Source organism: Pogoniulus pusillus, chromosome 36, assembly GCF_015220805.1.
Source record: "Pogoniulus pusillus isolate bPogPus1 chromosome 36, bPogPus1.pri, whole genome shotgun sequence".
NCBI lineage: Eukaryota > Metazoa > Chordata > Aves > Piciformes > Lybiidae > Pogoniulus > Pogoniulus pusillus.
The window spans coordinates 9,353,288-9,371,538 of NC_087299.1; the positions used below are offsets into that span (position 1 = coordinate 9,353,288).

Consider the following 18,251-nt stretch of genomic DNA (forward strand, 5'->3'; position numbering starts at 1 on the left):
TAACCTTAACTTCTGTCTTCCTGCGTTTAGACATGGGTCAGCTGGGCCACAGAGTTGTCCTTGGGCACGGATCACCTGATTCTATGATTCCTAAGTGCGTGCAATGTATGCTCTTGATCACTGCTTATTTAGTAAAGAGAAGAAAGATCTGTGCACAGTAATTTAAACTGAGATTCTTAGTGCTATTGTCTAATAAAACCCCCTCTGCTGCTGCTCAGAGACCTCATTCAAGCTGCCTTTATATTCAGCTGCATTCAGGGTGAGCTTAGACGTGTCTGGCAGCTGACAGTGTATGTGATCCAATGTTTTCACTCTAGAACCGTTTTGGAAAGAGCTCTGGGATTTTTGGTGTATGAGGATAACTGAGGGAACCCTGTTTTGTTTTCTTTTTTATGGAAAAGAAAAGACTGGGAAGTGAGCCACCACTCTCTGCAGTTGCAGTATTGTATTTTATTTTTTACAATCTTCTTTTTCTTTCTTTCCTTCCTCTTCAGCCTTCTATAATTCAGTCAAAACCTTGCCAAAATTCTTAGCTCATGGTGTTGTCCTAAACATATAAATCTCTAACCGAGTTTCTTCTCTGGTATATTGGTGATGGTAGTGAACACAATTGTTTGCAGTGAGAAGCCTGAAGTACTTTCCTTAATAGTGTAGCACTGGTCACATCAAAGTATTTTCATCTTGTGACTCTTATCTACAATACTCAGGAGATGATTTTTAAAAGAGAGAGGTACAGGTAAAGACTTTGAACTAAGAAGGGTCAATTAAATGCACTTAATGAAAGAGTTGTCCCTGAGTTCTGTTAAGCTCTGCAGTGAAAATCTCTCTACTCTGGTAACACCGTGCCGTCCCTTAACCGCACAGACATCTGCACATGAGATGACCTGAAGTTGTTATTGACATCATGTGCTTCGTGATGGCCTTGGTGGTTTGGGTTTTGGGGGGTTGCTTCCCCACCGCTTCTGCCTCAGGAAGGTTGTAGCAGGCAGCAGGTTGCCACAGCCTCTGCTAACTGACAATTCATTCTTTCTCAAGGCAGATTCTAACATTACCTTTGATTTAGTTAATTTCTCACTGTATGTGTGACAGAGGAATTGCTCAGAAGCAGCACACAGCAGTTGTGTATCTTTCTGTATGGGTGTATATTCCTACCACATTAAAATATTTATACATTTGAAGAACTCCAAGGTAAACTTCCAGAGTGGTGAGTCTGGCATGTGAGCTAATTAGAGCCTTTGGAAAGGTGGAGCTTTTCTCTATTTTTTCATTTATTGTTTTAATATGAAACTCTTGCAGTCTTTGTCACGTTTGCTTAGGAGTCATTATTACTTCCAGCTGACTATCTGTAGAAGAAGCCTTATTAAATGAGCGGTTCAGTTCTGTCAGCCAGATGACCTGACTTCCACCACACCACTGTGGCTTCTCTGTAGCCAGGATCATGCAGGCTGCCTTCTACTGCACGCAGCAGATCCCGGTCCGTGAAGCAGACTTGTAGGCGCATGGTGCCACGGCTTGAAAATGTGTGTGGAAACACCGGAACAGACCATGGCAGGAATCCAGCAAACGGCCCTGTAAGGGAGAGCCATGTGCTCAGGCTTCAGATCTGGGGGGAGGCAGTTGAAGAAGACTTGGGGAATCCAGATGAGAAAGAAAAGAGTCTCATGACCAAATTCTGCTCTGTACCCCCTCACCTTTTTTCACTCAGTTGATGACTTCATAGGAGTGAGACCTGTTTGGGACATGTCAGCGGTTTTATGCACAAGTATGAGAGAGCGATGGAATTAGGACAGTTTGCCTTGCATCAGCAGATGTTGTTATAGACTCAAGCTGGCTTTGTATTCTGTTTATAATTCTAATGGGCACTGTATCCTGTGAGGTGCTAAATACCTTCTGCTATGTGCCAGTAGCACTGCCTGCTGTGTGCGCTGTACCTCCCAGCCGGCTGCTTTCTTCAGGAGCAGGAAAAGCAATGGTTTCTACTTGTTCACTGGAGAGCTTCAGCATTCTCTGGGATCACGTGGCAGATGCAGTCTGACACATCAGATTGTGTGCTGCATTTTGGGATTTTAGAGTGTACTTTGCTGGGGTTCATGACCTCACTGAAGCCTTCAGAGCGGAGTCCCACAAACTCCTGTCACACTTCTAATTGCTCTTTTTTCAACCCACTTCTGATGTTTTGAACTCCCACACTGAAAATAAGGGACTCCACCTCCTTGCTATTAATCCCTTGAGTTATCCAATGTCCTTACAATAAACTGTCCCAACTGATAAATACTCCCTAATAAGAGGTCATTGTGTTACAGTTCTGGCAGTGGAGAATGAGTTGGGGGGGTGGGGAGGGCTGTAATTTGTGCAGCAGAGAGCGGACACTCATTTCCCTAGCTGTCGGTCTTGGCCCATTAAAATTTGCCGTGTAGCTCCATAGTGGGAAGTGTAACCTTGTGTTAGCAGAGTGTCAGCATCTCGCTCTGCTGCTGTTTACAGCCACCTTTGTCATCGTCAGTGCGAGATCAGCTTCTCCTTGAGTCCAGCTTATCAGCGAACACTGCTGCATCCCCTTCTGCTTGTATGTGCAGCCACCTCTGGTAATCCTCCCAACACTTGTGGAATTGGAATAGATTTGTCTTTCTGCAGCTGCTCAAAGCAAAGTCCTGGGATATGTGAAAGCTGTAACTGCACAGGACAGACCCTTTCTGTGAGGTTAAAGCATTAGAAAATTCCCTTCTCTTGAATCTTTGATTCTTTGCTCTAATTTCTCTTTTCAGTGTAATTATGAAAAGAAGTGAAAAGCATTTCTTTTTGGCTTGTTTTGTCTCTAACAGTGGTTTTTGTAACTTTTTAACCATTTTGTGATGCTTTTGAGATATTTGAATATGTTTGCTGTTGGCCTTTTCTTTCTGCCAAGTCTGCTGCAGTCTAAATGGCAGCTGTGAAGGCTACACGTATGAGAGCTGCTGCATGAGCCTGGGTTGTAGGAAGAACCCAAGGAAGTAGAGTTTATATGTGAGGCTTTTCCACATGCTGCTTGTGCATTGTTTGGGGTTTGTTTGTTTGTTTTTCCTGCCACAAAACATTCTCTTGCTGGTACTTGGTGGAAGAAGTACTAGTTGTAAATATAAAAGCACTGGTTGTAAATGTAAAACACTCTCTTGGTTTCTCACTAAATGATATCTCTGGATCATGGAGTGAGACAAAATATGTTCTCCTGCAGGATTATTTAACTTTCTTTGCATGTGCTGTTTCTTTTTATTTCTTGTGGCAGTGGCAGCAGTGAACACTGAAATATGGACATTTTGTTCACATGTTGAAAGGTACAAGGTAAAAAGGGCTACTGCTGCCTCTATAGAAATTAGATTTTTGGGCTATTTGTCTAACCCCTTACACAGACAACAGAACTATTAGATCATCTCTGTTTTGTTGCCTCAATTTACACCTCATCTTTTAAACTTCTCAAATAGACTGTGGGTAAGGAATTCATTTAGGGTTCCAAAGAAGTTCTCCTGGACTGAAAATTGTTGCTTTTTCTGCCCCACAAAACCCTAAAGAACACATGGGAGAATGTTGAGGGTTCTTTGCCTGAAATTGTTGGTTAAGACAAGAACAGTATTTGACTTAGTTTTCTGGAGTGCATCTCAAGAGATCCCATGTACTGCCCTTTAATTTCTTTACAGTTCCAAGGTCCTAGTCTCAATTTGTAGAAAAATGTGATTTTTTTTTCTTAAGAAGGACTTTTGTTTCCGGAAATGGTGTGAGGGACTGGAGTGTGTGTGAGGGACAACCTCATCACGCTTTTGCTTTCCATGTTCCCATTCTTTATTGTTTGGGACAAGATTTATACCTGTTTACTGTACAAATTCTCTGTCTGCCACAAAGGGTTTGTTCAGAGCGTTGGCCTACACTGAATGATTCTTTAAAAGTAAATCTATCCAGAGGGGATTTCCAGACAGCCAGAGTCAGTAGGCAACTAACTTATAGCCCCCAGCGAAACATTAGTCAGGTTAATTTACTACTGTCAGCAGGAGGGAAAGAGAGACTATCAGCTTTGTGACCTCCAGTCCACAGGCAGTAGCCCTAGTGGTGTGATAACGCTTCAGATCGTGTGGGGAGGTCCTGAATGTGTTGCTGTGGATTCTCAGTGCCCATCAGGCTGTGGAGGGCAATCGCTGTGCAAATTTCAGTTTTCTTGGGCCAGGAGCAGGGAGCCAGGAGTGTGTGACCATCTCACACAATAGCCTTTGGTGTGCTGTAGAAGAAAATCTCTGTGATTTTCTAGGCAGGCCTCTCTTACGTTTGACCTTCTGATAAGTTTGAGATAATTGGGGGTTTGCCTGATTTTATCTCTTCTGCATGTTTTCTGACTTCTGTTGTTCATACAAAATGTACTCAGTCTGCCAGTTCCTTTTACTGGGTTGATTCAGACAAATATATTAGTATGTGCAAAGCACACATGCAAATTTGCTTGCTGAGCATAGTGAAAGGAGCACTGGCATGCTAAGTTAAATTGCCTCTCTGAGGTCAGTGGGAAAGTTTTCTTGGAATTCCTTTAAAACCCAGGTTTGAAAGAAGATGGGCTATGTGACAGTTTGAGATCTAATTTCTGGTGTAGTCTTGTATGGTAATGTCTGAAAGCTAGAAACTTGCAGTGGTTACAGGCCGAAGCAGGTTGAGACCCTGTCAGACTGTTCAGAAGCTAATGATGGCTTTGCCTGTCCCTAGGAGCTTACAGGTTAAACAACACTTCAGAGCTGGTGGGTGAGGCAGCATAACAACTAGGAGAGGTACAGTAATTTTCTGCTACTGACACTGTGGTGAGTTAGCATCTTATAATCTGGTCTGTAGAGCTCTGAAGCAGTTCCTGCTTGCTTTTCAGACAAACCCACAATAGTGGTCAGAAGACTTTTAAGATGGTTTTAAAATAATTGTAACGCTTTAAGTTGTTCCTTACCAAACCTGCAGGGAAACTAAAGCACTAGGAGCTGGGATAGAGTCTCTTTTAAAGTTAGGTGTGATTTGACTTCCCAAGATCCCAGATTAACTGAAAGTAAAATGGAAGCTGAAGTGCTTTGTGGCACTGGAAAGAAACCCTGGCACACACTCTGGAAATTCTTAACATGATGATGTTTTCCCCTCGAGAGAAATGAATTTAATATTTTCGTTTATGTTCATGTGATGTTTTGAAGATCTACACATGCTGCCCCTACAAGCTGTATTTTACAGCTCATGGCCTGCTTTGCTGTCAGCTGGCTGCTGTGTGTGGGCTGGCAGCCCAGCTCTGCCTGCTCAGAGGAATCAGGAGCACTTTGCTGTGCGCAGCCCAGGTGCTGCAAAAGGGTACCTAGTAATTTGAAACAGGTGATGGCAAAGAGGTGCCTGCACAGTCTGCACTTCGGTAATGATGGGTTGTGGGATCAAGGTGAGATAATAGTATCATTGCAGCTACATGTGTGTGGAAAATATGCTATGTGCAGAACAACTTGTAGAGGGCAGCAATGGCCCACAGTTCTTTCTGCTTACGGAGAGGAGGGACCAGCTTAAGAACTTCACAGGAGTGAAGCCTTTCTGGCTTCTTGAAATAGCTTTATATATTTATATACCTTTGGAGTGCTTCTTGACTTCGCATTACTAAATTCCTGATCTGGAAGATGTTGCTAGAGACTCTTAATTCTTCTCCTACCTCTGATACTACTGAGTCAGTTGGACTCTTTTTGCCCAAACCCAGACACTGTGTGTCATTGCTACTGTAATCAAAGAGCAGAGTGCCAGATAGTGATTATTGCAAGACTAACTGCCTACGTACGACAACTTTCTTCACTTCTTGCCTTTCCTCCTACTTTCACCAAGGAGATCATGGCTTAAGAAAAAGATTGCAATGTCTGTGGTATTTTTGTGTTTCAGAGCAAAAGATATGTTAAGTCTTAATTAGACTAAAACATAAGATGGGGCACAAAAGGTAGAATGGCTTATTCATGAACTTGAAAGAACTTTCCCCAACAGGAATACTTCCTTCAGATACTTCTGGTGCCAGGACCTTCTGAACCATGGTTTGCCAAACTAGGAAGTTCCAAGTTGGGATAATTCTTGGATTTGCAGTTCCTGAGGAACTTAGTGGACAAGAGACTTCCCCTGCTTTTCGTATTTCTTACATTTCTTTGTCATTTACATTGCAAATCCTTCCAAACATCCTAATAGTTTGGGGCAGGTTCTTTGGTTTGGCTTTTGTATGTGTTTTCAGAGCTCTTCTTGTTCTAATTGTACAGACCATATTGCCTTCCCAGTTGTCATGCCATAACACACCACTGCTGCTTTGACAGTTGTCTCTCTGGAAGAGTGAGAAGGCAAATATGCCTAGGATTTGAGTAAAAGGATTTTTCAGCTGGAGAGAAGCAAGAGAAAAAGTTTCATATCCTCAGCCACACTCCCAGTATGCTCAGCATTTAAATTATTTGTGATAACTATTGGTCAGAGCTTCAGGACAACCTCCCAGTGTTTTGCCAAGTGTCTAAATGGCCTGAATGATGGTGATCCTTGGGATACAGTTCTACAGCACCTTGCTGGGATGGAGTTTCCCTGCTGTAAAGTGAGACTTTTTTGTGTTTTTCTTCCAGCTTGTTTCTCCTGTTTGTTTTGTGTGCCACCCTAAGCGATTCCTTTCCTCCTTAAGCATCAGCACCCTTCAGATGTTTGCAGACAGTTATCACATCATTTCTTCTTTCCCCCACCCCCATCCTGGTCTCTAAGCCAAGCTCTACATATTTAGCTCATTTAATCTTTCCTCGTAAGTCAGGGCCGTAATTGACAGCTCTGACACAGAGAGTCACATTGGTTACACATGCTGCCAACGGGATATAAATACTTTCTGTGCAGTGATTGAGAATTACAGTCAAGACTGAGATGAGCTTGCTCCCCCCAACCCCCAACATTATATTTTTGGCATTCCCTTTCTCAACAGTTGGTTGCCACAATCCAGTAAAGACAGATTTAGTTCTCACTGTCATGGTCAGCTACCAAGCACTCCCTATGCTTCAAGCAGTGGTATGGGATCACTGGGGCAATCTAGTGCTAAAGCCCCATGGGATTCCAGTCTGACCCTCAGTTTTTACAGAGGCGTGCAGGTGCCTCGGGCTGCTGATGGTCACTCCTCCTGGGAAGGCAGGCTGAGCATCCTGCAGCTTAGTGTGTAACCCAAAGGGAAGAGGTCTTGCTATGCACATGCAAGATGAAGGAGGTGTCACAGCCAGGACCCGTGCCACATGTGTGTTTATGTTGCCATCAGGAGACACAACTGTAGTGCTGGCAGGGATCTGTCGTGCAGGTACTCTTGGCACTGAGGTTCTCACTGTCTCTGCCAAGGGGAAGCTCAGGATGCTATCGATCCGATTGGCATAGCTGTGAATGAACTTGGGGTTCTTGCTTCTACATGTAGGATCTGGGAAGAGGCTTTTTAGCCTTACCCAGAAAGGTGTTGTGTTGGAGGAAGAATTGACTCTGTGCTGCACGTCCATGTGTTGGTACAAACAGATCTGTTTCCAGCCAAATCTGTTTGGGGGTTGCTTTAGATTACTTGTCTCCTCATGTTTGCTGCATTCACTTGGAGAAGATAGGTGCAGCTAAGAGAAGTTGAAGAACTACTGAATGAATTATCTAGCTTCTAATGTTGTATTCTGTGAAGCCTCATATGATGCAGCTTCCCCAGCGGGGCCAGTTCACAAACATTACATGTATTATTGCAAAGCACGCAGCATAAAGAGAGCATTTATGAAAGGGAATATCAGAGGAAACATTATAGCAGAGACCTTTATAGCCTTTCCATTATTATGGTTTAAATCTTGACATGGTCTTTATTTGCAGTGACACTGGGACCAGTAAAGAAGTGCTTTTTCTCTTCCCCTCCCCTCCCCTTTCTCCCATCTCCTTTTCATTCTTTTCTTCCACATCCTGTTCTGAAGCTGTGGTGCAGAGATACAAATCGTTAAACATGCAAGTAGTCAGAGAGCCAGGTTTCAGTTTGTGTGGAATCAGCCCCTTTTGACTCAGAAGTTGGAAACCAGATGACTCACTGTGATGCATGTTTGTTGTTTTTAATAACTGTCATTTTGCAAAATATGGTCAAAGCTTCAAACGGTGACTTCTGGAGTAGGGGTGGTGTGTGTTTATTTTTAATTTGGGAGGCCATAGGCTGGAATGTGTTTGTAGCTGCTGCAGTCTTCTCTTCAAAACTGAGATAAAGCATTGACAACCTGAAGGATTTGAGAGATAATTTTTTCCTGCTACCTGAAAAAAACCCTTATTTTCTTGATCAATTATTTGGAAATGCTCCAGGTGCTAAACATCTGGTGGGATTGCAGGCCCTTGGTTTATGTTTGTGTTTTTTAATATATACCCAAAGGGACAGGTTTCTTAAAAAGAAAGCAGGCAGATGTTTTCCATTTGTGAAATGAGTGCCATTCATGCTTTATCATTCCAATTTCTAACAAAGTTGTCATCTTTCTCCTTTCTTTCATAAGAAGCTAACAAATGTAGTGTTTTAATGGCAGAATTCCTTCTCCATAAAATCATCTAGCAACGTGGAAAATTTGGAAATATCCACACATTTCACTGCAAAGATTTATTATGCTCCTACAACAGTTTGTAAACTGTGAGCTCAGTCTTAAGTGCTTTATGAGGGGTTTTTGTGTTTTACTTTCTAATTTGCCTCAAGAAGCATCGCTTTAATTTGTCCAAGTTCTCCAGGTTTGTTTTGCAAGTCAGTTAATTCGCAGTGTGAGCCCACAGCCACTCCATCACAGAAGGCTGGAGGTGTACCAGTCTACAACCTGTACATGAGGGCAGGATTTGACCCTAGATACAAAAACTGGCTATAGTGGCCCTATATGGTTGTGAATTTTCCTCCAGTTTGGTTTTCAGATTTGGAGGCTTTATAACCATTTCTATCATGATTTATATTACAGCCTTTCACAATGGCTATTGCAAAATGAGGTGCTGTGGTATAGTCCAAGGAAGGTAGACTCATAACCTACCTCAGCCTGTTGCTTCTTGTTAGACAATAAAAAAGCAGCTCCTGATTGAAAGCAGAGGGTTCAAGTTTGGGTTCTGCTTTTACACTGAGCTGGGGTATCTCTCTAATGGTGAAAGGGCTAGAAAAAGCATCTTGCCTTTACTCTGAAGACTCTGGATATATGTGCTTGCTGCTCTGGACAGCTGTGGTCTACTGGAGGCATTGTGCTGATCAGGAAGGAAAGGTTTTGGTCTTTGTGGTTTTTTTTCAAAGGGAAGGTAATTGCTTCAAAAGCGTGGTGAAGTGATGGTTTTGAAGGCTTACAGCATCTTCTCACAAAACTTGAACTGCAAACTGTGATAGCAACATTGCAGGATTCCCCACCAGCATGATATGGAAGGGACCCCCCTTGTTCCCCAAGAGATGAAAGGAGAATTCAGTCTCTAGCCCATTTGATGCCTGACTTCCCTCTGAACCTGCCAAGAAGGATGCCAATTTTTCCATTTAGCTGACTATTGTATAGACCTTAAAAGGGAAGGTTTTAATGCAGTTGGCTGTGATATAGACTGTTAAAGGGAAGTTATTTATTTTAACTGGCTGCTGTATGGATTATTACAAGGACATTCCTTAGCTGCAGCTGCTATATTGACTAGTGAATGTGCTGGGCTCTATTGCTAGTAGCTGTCATATTGACTGTTACAGAAAAGATCTGTATTTAAGCCATAACACTGCACTGGGATCTCCCAGGCAGGATATTAATGCTAATTCATCTGCTCACCCCCTGCTGTGAGTGTTATTTGTTTAAATCTGTAGAATCCCACAGCGCATTTATATCCTCGCTAGAGTGAGCTCCGCTCCCTGTAATTATTTAACATTATATGCTGATATAAATTGTAACAGTTAAAGAATGGTAATGAGTAGCAAAAAAACACAAACTTAACCTTAGAAATGGCAGAGTCAGCTCTTAAAACAACAGCCAGCAACTTTCCCTGTTCTCTGTCTTTTCCCAAGTCCATATGCACAATATTGTGCATACATTATGTGTGTGCGTGTGTGTTCATGCTCGCGCTGGCAACTGTGCCAGGCAGGCCTGTAATTATGCAGAATGTACTGTGAAACTTATGCACGCTCATAATTACATGCAGTGCCTACGTACAGCAAGTTTTATCTCTCTGCAGTTCAGCTTCTTGATGAGTTGCTCTGATAGGTGATTGGAGCTAGGGCTGCCATCCCAGCAGGGGAAACGGAGCCCCTGGGTTCTCCTGGCAGGGAATGCGTGTCCGAAGGTTAAGCTGAAAGCCATCGGGTGTCACTGTTGCACTGTGTAGGCTCAGCTGGCGGTGGATTTGTCTGGCACTAGAAACTGGACCTTGGAAGTAGTATTTTTGGCTGTAAACATCTGAAGCATTTGCACATAATTTTCTATGTGAGTGCATGTCCATACAGCACCACTGATGTGTGGGTGGAGCAAGGGGAGGTAGCTCTCCTGCGCTACCTGCGTTTTTTGGTAGTTTCTGTTGCCTGTTAGAGCTGTCTTGTCCCCAGCTGGCATGCAGGATGGCCAGCTACTGCTGAGTAGCAGCTGCCTTCTGCTTTAGAAGTGGCTGTGGTTCAGCAGTGGAGGTGACCTGATTCTTGTCCATGATTTGTGTGTGAACATTAAGCTGTGGGCAAATTTTGAGGTTTATGATGTGCAAGGCTGTGGTGTAGAAAGAACAAAATAATATTTGGTTTGGGTTTTTGAAGCGCTTTGGAGCTACTGGACTTAAAAGCTCCCACAGAAAAACGTTAAACTGCAGTATGTATGTCAGAGCTCGTTGGAAAAGCAGCTTTGCATTAAACCAGTTCATCGGTAGCCTGAGAAAACTTCCACTGTGTTAAAATGGAGAAAAGCCTTGTAAATAGCAACCAAAAATACTTCTTTGTAGTCTCTGTCCCTTCTGATTGCAGGTAGGGAGTAAAAGCTGGTGTAAGAGGAGCTGAGCTTCTACTTGATTTGCAGAGTAGCGTGATGGTCGGTTGGGCTGCGTTGGCAGCATGGCCCTGTGCCAGACTTCACCACAATTCATACTGTGTCAGTTTAATAAATGCACTACTTAAATTATGAAATTACAAAAGAAAAAAGAGAATGCACTTATTCAGACTCTTAATACATTAAAAATAAGGCATTAAAACACTGCCTTTTTTTTTCCCTTCCAGAATCAATAATGAACAGGAAGGGTTGTAGACATTAACAGTCATGGACATTCAAACTCTTATACATAAATTATCTTAGAAAAATGCACATAAGACTTGAATAATGTAAATACATTAATGCATTTAATAATTTAAACATTAAAGCGCATTCAGGAATCCGTGGCAGAAGCTGTTCTGAGATAAGGAACGCTCCTGGAAGTTGTGTGTCCCAGGATCGATGGCTGGTTTCTCCTTGAGAAAACTCTCTGGGGAAGTCAAACTGTGCAGCTGGAGTGACCGCCTGTCCTGTGAAATCCCAGGGTATTAGCCAGCTCTTCTGCTTTTCATATCCCATTCTTTCTCTGCCACATGCATGAACACACAGAGAGGATATCTCATGGTCTCATGGTCCAGTAGAGGTCAGGGAGCATATAGCTTCCCCCCCCCCCACCCCGCAGTTTGTATAGCAATTAGATGACAGCTTTGGAGAGTGAAAGTGTCTTGCCTAAAGGTAAAATATCAATAACTGCTCAAGAAACTACTTTCAAGATGTTCTGCAGTACCATGCAGGGGAGAGAGAAGAACTTTTGGATAGTGCCTGGACTCTGATCTACCAGTCCTCTTGGGAGGCAGGAACATGGAGTCTAAAGAACAAACAATGAAATGGGAATCCTTCTCTTCTGGGGCATTGCAAGAACCTGCAGTTGAGTTTCCATGCTAGCTGTTGGTAAGACAGTGTCAATTGGAGAGTGTGAGTCTTGGGGAAATAGTGTTGACCAGCAATGCTTGACTCTTTCTTGGGGCCTTGAAAATCACAAGGTTGGCTCTGGTGTAATGACAGGTAAGAGGTTTATTTTGTTCTTGCCTCTCTGCCCCTTGGATTGAAGGACTTCCAGCACCGTAACAGCACCTAACTGGCACACCAAGGCTGCCCTCATGCAAGGCCTGCTCCTGGGGGACTTTTTTGCTGATGTAGCTCATTTTGAAGGGTGTTGTATCAACCCCTCATGCCTTTTCTCTGTGGTTCATAGTCTTGCTTTTTTTTGCCTCTTCTGCAGGCAGGTGCTTTGGAGGTCATTTGCACCCTACAGCCCCACTCATAAAGTGGTATAAGGTATCCTGCTTAGGCCTAGATACTGATGGAGCTAATGATGGAACTAATAAAAAAGAGCTTAGTCTGATCCCAAAGGGAGAAGAGTTGGGCTGGTTAATTAAAGGAGCCTGGCACAGGGCACCTAGTAATTATAGGTGCAAGAAGTCTGAATTTGAAGAAGACTGTGCAGCTGGAGAAGAAGAGGGAGGCACCCAGAACTCTGCAGGCTCTGGGCAAGAATGCAGCAAAACCAGATCTGGAAATCAGACTCTGGCAGAATTCCTTGGTGAATTCTTATTTATTCCACTTTTTAATGAGGACCTGAATCTTTCCCTATGCATTTATGTTTTTGCATGCACATGCGTATGTACAATTCCAGTTACACCCTATGGCTGGGAGGGTGATTTTATTAAAGACCAGAAGATTGAGAGATGTTTTAGGAGAGACAGGCCTTGCCTTATGCTCGTTTGGAATAATTAATGCTGACTGCTGCACTGGTGGTATTATCGATATTACTGGGTCTTTATCTCAAGCATCATCTCAACACCCATGAGTCTGCATCACTGTAGGGCAGAGCTTTTGAAGGCAAAGGGGTTGAGGCCACCAGTACCTGCTGGGAAATTGCTCCTAAACTCTTCTGTAGGTGTGGGGTGGGGAGCATGCTATGTCATCACATTGTCATCATCAATGCTTGTGTCTCTTTATAGTTAAGTTCCTTAAAGCAGTGTTTCTCAAACTTAGGTTATAAGCCCCAAAGGAACGCAAAAGCCTTCAAAGTCTCCAGCTAGTAAACAGCTTTCTGACTGTAATTGCTCTTACCTCTGTTCCTCCTAGTTTGAAGAGTTAGCATTTATTCCAGTAACTCTCATTTTCCTGAAGGAACTTGCTGCCATCTCAGCTGAGGAGTGTGAGATGAGCCACCACAACAGCTGAGTGCAAAAGGGAGGCAGAGTTTGAGAAGTGGTGCTTTAGCAAATTCCATTTTCCAGGGACAAGCTCTGCAAATGTTGCCAGGTTTACCTGATGAAAGGTAGTTGTGTTGTCTCCAGTGCATTCATCAGTAGGCCCCATCTGGGCTGCCTGAGCAAAAATGTTTTAGTGCTCAACCCTAATAATAAGGCGAGGAAACTGTGGCTCTTATTCTGCCCTTCTAGCTGATAGCCCTATGCTGGGGAGTGGCTTACACTAGAAAGTGAAATAGTGGTTCTAAGGGATCCTAGCTCAAAAGATGAACAGCACCAGTTTTGTCAAACTATAAGAAGAGATTAGTGTGCTGCCACTGTCCGTGCTCTGTGACTGTCCTGAGTGTGAAATAAACAAGTGTTAACTTGAGACACCTTTTTATTCATGCTGCAGTGGGCTGGGGGAATGCTTGTGGTAACTTTTTCCAGTTTAGGTGACTTTATAGCTTGTAGTCACACACGTACAAAGCTAGAGCTGAGTGTGCTCAGTTCTCCCATCCCAAGCAAGCAGTACCCCTGTGTACATGGAGTACGTTTTGAGCCTCCCACACCTGAAAGGGAGAAGCATCGCTGGTGGTAGGAAAGGGGTGTGTCTGGTGCATGTGGGAAGCTCCTGCAGGGGATTTTTCATAATCCCGGGCCTGTTGAGGAGAGGACTTGAGTGATGGGATGCTCTGGACATGGCCTGCAGGGAAAACCGGGGAGTGGGTGGGGATCTCCACAGGCTCTCATGGCTTAACGACCACATTTAGCTGGATTTAAGAGGCAAAAGCATTTATAGCAAACTCGACTGCTTTCTGCTTTTCTGGCTTTGTCTTCTGTGCTTTATCCCATTTCACAGCCTGAACTTTTGCCCCTCTTAGAGGATTATGTGGGGCAGAAGTGTAAGAGGAACGGGAATGTTGCCGCTACTGTGCCTCTTCATAGCTCCATATATGTCTGTCTGTCTGCTCCCACAGGACCAAGCTTTCTAACTTCCAAAACTCTGCTCTGAAATTGCTGATTCAAGCAGGTAGCAACTTTAGGACTCCTTGCAGAATAAATGCCTCTTGTGTGCTCCCCTGGCACAGGGGTTTCCTTTCTGATTTATCATGCTCAGGTCTGCTAATGTCCCTTGACTAAGCTGGGCATGGTGTGAGGGTGTGAAGGTCATTTTATATACACCATATACATTTCTGAAGGCGTGGTGGGAGGCTAGGACTTCTGAAGCAGCATAACCTGCTGGGAAAAGGAGGAAGAAAAGGATAGTCTGGCTTTTCTTTTCACAGCCTCTTGTGGTGGGATGAAGGTTTTGACAGCCTAATTCAGCATTTAGAGAAAGAACCAAGCAGAAAGATTCCCCCTCACCCACTCCTTGCAGCCCAGCTGTGACAAACTGACAGATAATTAACAAATCAAGACCTCCTATTAGCCTTGTCCCTGATGCATTAAGCAGCTCCTATGTCGCAAGTGTCCTTTAGCTAACGTCTGTGCTTTATGGCTGTAGAGTGAGGCAGGTAGATCGCTTTGGAAAGGCAACAGTGTTGTCTGAGATGTTAATGTACAAACATTTCCAGGAATGGAAGAAGTTGTCTCTAAAAGAAAACTGCAGACAGCAGATTGGAGAGCTGTACCATGAGTGAATGGGAACTTCCCACTTGGTATAGTGTATATATGGAGTATCTTTTGGGAACATAGAACTGAAAGGGCTGTGTGGAATTCTTACTGAATCCCTCTTCTGTTACAGAAATTGACATCAGTTGAAGCAGCAGCTTTTGGGGGTTTTTTTGACTGGGACTAACCAAGCCTGTAAAAATTGCGTGTCAGCAAATGTGGTTTGTGGTAGAAATAGATCTAATATTAAGACCTTAATAGTCAGTGCTGGGCAGTGTATTGATGGCATTTCCTTTCTGTCCTCAAGTTGGTGAAACTGCATGAGTAAGCCCCAAATAAGCCACCTTCATTTTAGCTTCACTCGTAGAGAGAAGGATGAGGAAGAGGGTCAATATCCTCTGGTTCAAGATGTTAAGGAGACACAAGCTATTGGTTCAGCCTAACACATGTTAAAGGAGAGGAAGATCTCTAATTGCATCAAAGCCACTCTTAAGTTCATGTATGTGGAGCCCATCAAGCTGAAAGCATCCAGACAGCATCTGCTGTTATCAAATCACTCTTGAGTCGAGCTAATTAAAATAGAGCTTCATTTTTCTGAACCATTGTTTGGCAGGAATTCGAAACAGGTCTAACCCAATTTCTGTGTGTTTATGAGCCCTTATTGTATCAAAAGTACTTTTCTGTAAATGTACAGGGCAGTGTTAAATGAATTGATCCACACTGTAGCACTGGAGGTGCACTATGGACTTCCTAATGATTTCTCCTCTAGCTTTTTCCAGATATACCCCAGAAAGCTTGCTTTGTCCCTTATCGCATCATCTTCTTTCTCTCTTTTCCTTTCTGTCTTACTCTCAAGAAAGTAAATGTCCTTGTATTTCTTTCTTTCATATCCTCCTCCTCCACTCTGTTGGGATTTTTGTATTATTAAAGCATTTACACATTTGCTGCCACATGCAAATACAGAATAATAAACCAGGACTCTTTATGCTCCAGACAGGAGCAGGAGATCTCGCACCACTGATTCTTACCCAGAACTCATCCCCATTGATTAGAGGGGATGGAGAGAAGGAGCATCTGAATGTTGCTGTGTTAAATTCTTTCTGCTATAGGAGTTTTGTCCTTAATGTTTTATTTTAAACATTTTATGTTCCAGTGTGCAGATTCTAGGTATCACATTCCTCCTTGTAACTTGCTACATACCCTGCACAAAAGTTAAAGAGATGTAGAAATTGCTCCCTGAAGACAAGTTGTACTCTTTGGCATCTAAAAGCTAATTCATGAATATTCTCTGTAGAAAGGGAATACCACATATAGGGCCAGTCAGCTCACAGCACGTGAGGGTGAGTAGCAGCCCAGTGAAACAGGAAAACCATGAAATAACTATTTTTCTGGTACTTGGTACAATCCAAGCTATTTAAGTCTTACGTTTATTTCTGAGCAGTGGGTTCATATTACAAAAGAAAAGAAAAAAAAGAGAAAAGAGAGAGAGTTAAGGGCTAGCACTAGGTAAAAATCCTGACAGTGATCTGTCACGGAATTTTCTCCCTAGGAAAGTAGTAAAGACTGCTGGACTTTTAAAAATAGATGGACAAAATACAGAATTCTTTCTGAAATATAAATGCACTTTCTATATATTGAAAGGAAGTGTGCTACTTTCTAACTTGGTTAATTCACCTTGGAATGGAATTTAAGTGCCTTTTCCATTTACTGCAGTCTGTTCTGCATGTGTGTATTCAGCTCCTCTGCGTAAAGCTTAAGAGCAGCATGCAAAAATCGTGCAGCATTTTGCTCTGAGCAAACCAGTGGGTTCTGTCAGATCTTCCCAATCCTAGAATTGTTATCGTTCCCTCTTCTGTGGTTTTAGAGAGCTGAAGAAAATTTTTTACTCAGAAGTTTGGTCTTCTCTTCATTGACAGTGACTCTCTCCTGATTCCTTTTTTAATAAATGTAAGTGAATTTAATGCTGACAAAAAGCAGCAGAGTGGCAGTGTTCAGAAAGACAGAGCACAGACATTGTAAGTCTTGTAAGCAGGCGTAATCTGAGGGCCCTACTGCTAGGGACTTGACTAATCTCATTATTTATTCAGTTCCTACCTTCTTTTCTGAGACTGCCAAGGCGTACGGTGAGTACTTGTCTTTCTAGCAAGTGCCTCATCAATACGGTCACTTTCCCAGCCAGGGGACATGAGGTGATGGTTTTGAGAGGAGAACCTCTGGTCGAGCACAATAGAGGTAAATGGAGATACTCTTCTGTGCAAAAGTAAATCAAAGAACATTTCTGCTTACAGTGCAGAATGAATGTGTGAGATCTAAGAGTATCTTTGCAGGCTTTGCAGTGCTTCCTGCATATGCAATTATTGCTGTAGCTGCTCCTGCAGACAGAAGTTTGCCATTCAAGCAAGAAACACTCTTCCTTTTTTTCATTTTACAACAACAACAACAAAGTCAAGCATTTGGTCTAAGGATCCAAAAGGCCAGGAAATGCATCTCTAGGGCTCCTCATCAATTTGGGACCTAATGAAATATAGAAAATACTCAATAAAAGCACCTTTATTACTTTAAATGTTTAAATGTGGAGTTTTTAGCCATCAGGTTAATGTTTTTGTATCATTTTTTGATTTGATTGTGAGCACTTTTCCAGGTATCTCTGCCACTTGAGCACTAATTGGATTTCCCCAGATAAACGGTGCTAGCTGCAGCCTTACATCACTGCATCTTTGCTTCATCATTATTTTATTTGTTTTTACTGTAAAGGTTAATAAATCTTGGTATGTTTGGAGTATGAAACAAGGCAGGCTGGCTAGGAACTGCAACATGAAGGGGTGAAGTTTTTATATGCTGCTTTCTCAGTCCTGAGGAGTGGAAGGAGAAACAGCATGCCCTTTGTGGTATTTCTAATGGGCTGCTGGCTATGTTAGTCAGCCAAGTGGCGATCCATAATCCTTAAGATAAAAAGCGTTGATCTCTCCACTAGTTCTCAGACAGAGCTGCAAGGCATTTGAATTGGGTTACCATTGATTTAAGGTGGGGAGAGGACTGAGTAGCATGGGTCTGCTTAAAAAGGGATATGTGGGATTCATTTAACTTGATTTCATTTTTTGAAGAAAACTGGAGGCCTTTCAGTGCAAGTGCACCTGAGTTCCCTCTGGAGTCTCAAGGAAATTAATACAGAACTTGCCTGTGTTTTAGGGAAGAACTAATTGTATGGCAGATTTTAAACAAGGTTTAGGCTGCAAATAAATTGTGATAAGAATTTACCAAGGTCACAGGCATTTGATATTTGTTTTTTTCAGAGAAGTGTGTATTTTTCACCATTCTCGTGGTTTCCTGGGAAGCTGAGCTTGATTTCCTACCACAGCAAAGGTACCCCTCAGTTCCCACCCAGGAAGGCAGCCTGGAAGCCCTTTTTGGCATAGCGGAGTTGAAACCAGTG

At 42.9% G+C, this 18,251-nt stretch overlaps 1 protein-coding gene across 2 annotated transcripts in view; it reads left to right on the forward strand.

Moving 5' to 3' along the window:
- PEX14 (peroxisomal biogenesis factor 14) overlaps positions 1-18,251 on the forward strand; it is a 75,472-nt gene that overhangs the window by 6,298 nt on the left and 50,923 nt on the right. The window lies entirely within an intron of this gene.